Source organism: Tenrec ecaudatus, chromosome 7, assembly GCF_050624435.1.
Source record: "Tenrec ecaudatus isolate mTenEca1 chromosome 7, mTenEca1.hap1, whole genome shotgun sequence".
NCBI lineage: Eukaryota > Metazoa > Chordata > Mammalia > Afrosoricida > Tenrecidae > Tenrec > Tenrec ecaudatus.
Window position 1 is genome coordinate 124,665,068 of NC_134536.1, and position 4,136 is coordinate 124,669,203.

Here is a 4,136-nt window from a genome sequence, read left to right on the forward strand (position 1 = left end):
TTTGTTCTAGGGCTCTGGTTTGTTGCTGTTTTTTTTTTCCTGTGGCTCTGCTCTTTTTGTTTTTTGGCTGGCAAACCAAGCTGTCAGACTGCTCAGAGAATTAACGCAAACAAACAAATGCAGTTAGAAGGCTTGGACTGCTTCCTCAGCCGGGTCTTCTTGTTCTTCTTCGGCATGCTTGGAATGCACCTTCTGGCTGAGGAAGTTCTGTGGTCACGGTCACCAGACAGAGACGTGTACAGTAGAGGAACCCAAAGCACATCTGCTCAGCTTGCTTTGTGGCTCCCGGGAACTCCCTTTGTTCTTCCTTTGGAGACTCACGTGGGAGATTTTGTAGCCAAAGGAATGCGGCCATCACACAGGACTGCCCATGCTTCCTCAGCATTACCTTCCTTTGCAGAAGACTGGCTCTGTCTGGGGCTGTCACTGTGTTGCCTTGAGTGTGTGGTGTGTGTGTGTATGTGTGCGTGAACCCCACACTCTTGCTGCTGGCTGTCAGCTATCATCTATATTCCTCTCATTGGCAGGGACTGGTAGCCCCATAGCCTCACCAGGAAGTATTACAGAATTCAGCGTCCTGAGTGTTAACAGACAGATCCTTAGGAGGAAATTCGAAGGAGTGGTGAAGTGGCTTATTGGTGAGTCATCAGCAATACAAACACACCTTATTTCAAAGACAACCCAACTATCAGACATACGAGACTCCCTTTCTTGAATGGGGCATTAGTAAACTGCACATTCATTCCTTAGTTTCTATTTCGTTTTTCCCCTCCAAGAGCAGTGCATTCACTAAAGCAATAAAGTCTACCAGTCACCCAAGCTCCCTGTCTCAGTGTCAAGGTCGACTCATGGCGACCCTATAGGGCTCTCAGTCCCTGCAGATGATAGGGAGTCGGAAGCAGGATAGGTATTGCGCTGCTAACTGCAAGGTCAATAGTTTGAAACCAGCCACTCTGTGGGAGAAAGAAGAGACTCGCTACTCCTGAAAAGAGTGACAGTCTCAGAAACCCACAGGGGCAGTTCTACCCTGTTCTAGAGGGTCACTGAAGTAGGCATCAAGTCGGTGGCAATGGATATAGTGTCTCCATGAGTTGTAACAGACTCGGTGGCAACATTGGGGGTAGGGGCATATGGGATATAGGGAGTTCTTGGGTGACACAATGGCAGGCACTCAGCTACTGGCCCTATAGCCTTGAAAACCCTATGGAGCTGCTCTACTGTGCACACAGGGTATGGCTAGGAGTGGGAATCCACTTCATGGGGACAAAGACCGGCAACAGATGGTGCTGGGATTTGATCATGGATAATGGCTCCGGACATTGACTCAGCTCAGTGGAGTCCTCACATTCTTCTAGAAGTCCTTGATCTTGGTATTGAAATTTGATCTCTTCTGGCACTTTTAGGATTGTGAAATAGATAAGACCCTATGGAAAAGGAACAAGAGGAAATGGGATTTATGTGGCTAACTTATGAACTCGCCCATGTGACAGCCAAGCTAGTAGAGGACCAAAAGAAGTGTTTGATGTCCTTGGTTCCTTGGGGTTGTCAGGAAGGCTCTGTTCTTTGGACAGTGTTATCTTTTGTTCTAATCCGAACTCCATTGGTAAAGAGTTATGAGCTGGTGTGGGTAACAAATAAGTCACATTGGGTTTAGGCCTGCTTGGGACTGAAGGTCATCAATATAAACATATTGGCTGCTCAAATGTTATTGAGAATATGCTTCACCATAAAAATATTCTATTAAAATTTGATGGATGCTTCCTCTTTTCCAAATAATAAACACAATGTACCGGATGAGTTTCTCTTTTCTTAGCTTGCTAGGAAGTCCTACCCCAGAGTTGTTTCAGCTAAGTAAAACCGTGTTGATGCCTCATCATTTATTAATTATATTCATTTTCTTAATTGTTTCTTTTTACATTTTATCCATTCAAGTGTCTTATTTGCATTCTAGTAATATTTTATGCACATGCATCTTAAACCCAAGGCACGGATAAAATATAAAGTCTTGAAAAGAAACAAAATATTTTAGGCTGGGTTCTCCCAAGAAGTAAAACCAGTGAAGTGTGATGCTGTGTAAATATGTCTTTACCGCTCACTGCTCACGTCCAATCTGACTCATAGGGATCCTACAGGGCACAGTAAAAGTAACCTGAGAGTTTCCAAGGCTGTCAATCTTTCCGAAAACAGACTGCTACATTTTTCTACCATGGATAAGTGATTGGATTCAACCAGGTGACCTTTTGGTATTCAGTTGAGAATTTTAGCCACTGCATCAATTGAAAACAACATACTACAAAAAGAAGACACAAATCCAGTGTCATCGAGTTGATACTGGCTCATCCTGGCTGTATAGGGTTTCCATGGTTTTAATTCCAAGGGATAGAGAGCCTCGTCTTTTGACCATAGACCAGCTGGCGAGTTTGAACTGCTGACTTTGTGGTTAGCAGTCCTATGCTTTCCCAACAGCATCACCAGGGCTCCTAAATAGATATACAAAGGTAAGTCAACAGTATTGCTACAACATCATAGAAACCTGTAGTAAACAAAAATATCTATTGTTTCTTGACCTATCTTCCATCCAGGTCTGTACACCTCAGAAGGCTGTGCTCTAAGACTGTGTGGATCATAGCAAACTGTGGATAGCCCTGAGAAGCATAGAGATCCCAGTACACTTCATTGTGCTCATGCAGAATCTGTACTTGAATCAAGAGGCAGTTGTGGGTACATAGCAAGGAAAAACAACATGGTTTCGATCAAAATGTGTGTGTGTCAGGGTTGCATCCTCTCACCATACATACTTAATTTGTATGGTGAGCAAATAATCAGAGAAGGTGGGTTGTATGGAGAAGATCGCAGTATCAGGATTGATGGTAGGCTTATTAACAAAGTGGGCTATGCAGATAACAACATTGCTTGCTGAAAGTGAGGAGGACTTGTAGCACTTGCTGATGAAGGTCAAGGAGTGCAGACTTCAGTGTGAATTAAACACAATGTAAAGAAGACCAAAAGGCTCACAACCAGACCCACTGGTAACAGGATAAACAGATAAAGAATTGAAGTTGTCAAGGATTTTGTCTTGCTTGAATCCACAATCAGTGTTCATGGAAGCAGCAGTCAAAAGATCAAATGATGCACTGCATTGAATAAATCAATTGCACAAGACCTCTTTGAAGTGAGGACAAGCAAGGATGTTACTTTGAGGACTACGGTGTACCTGCCCCAAACCATGGTATTTTCAATCGCCTTATATGCGTATGAAAGTTGGACACTGAATATGGAAGACTGAAGAAGAATTGATGCATTTGAATCATAGTGCTGATGAGCAATATTTTAAGCACCAAGGGCTACCAAAAGAACAAACAAATTCTTGGAAGAAGTACAGATAGAATGCTCCTTAGGGGCGAGGATGGTAAGACTTTGTCTCATGTACTTTGGATACATCAGCAGGAGAGACCAGTCCCTGGAAAAAGGCATCCAGTTGATAATGTCGAGGGACAATGAAAAAGAGGAAGACGCAGGACAAGATGGATTGACATGGTGGCAATGACAAGGCATAGAACCAACTGTGAGGATGATACAGGGCCAAGCAGTGTTCCCTTCCCTTGTACATAGAGTCTCCATGACTAGAAACTGACTCGATGGTGCTTAATGACAACAATGGTTAGGAAGGGTTAGTCTAATCCCTTTCTCCCAGAATTCCGTGCTCTTTGGGTTATACAACATGAAAATGGCAGCTTTGGCATCCTAGAGAACAGCCAGTGTTCCTTTTCAGGGTTCTTTGCATTTGGAGAACAAAAGAAAGTCTGAAGGGGCAAGATCAGGGTGGAAGACATACCCTCGAAGAACGGGCATGAACTCTGTGGGTATGAACGGGAGCCCTCGCAGCAATACTTTCTGACTTGCCCTCCTATAGAGAGATGTAGTGCAAACTACCCGGTCGCACAGCTGTGGAGGTTGGCAAATCCATGGGTGCAGGAGCTAATCAACCTCAACTAGGCAGATAAGATGACTTGCTGATCAAGAAACAAAGGTCAGATGATGAGGAGTCCAGTATAGGGCACAGAGAGAGAGAGAGAGAGAGAGAGAGAGAGAGAGAGGTTTGCCAGACCATCAGATCAGAAATAGAGGGTAAGTAT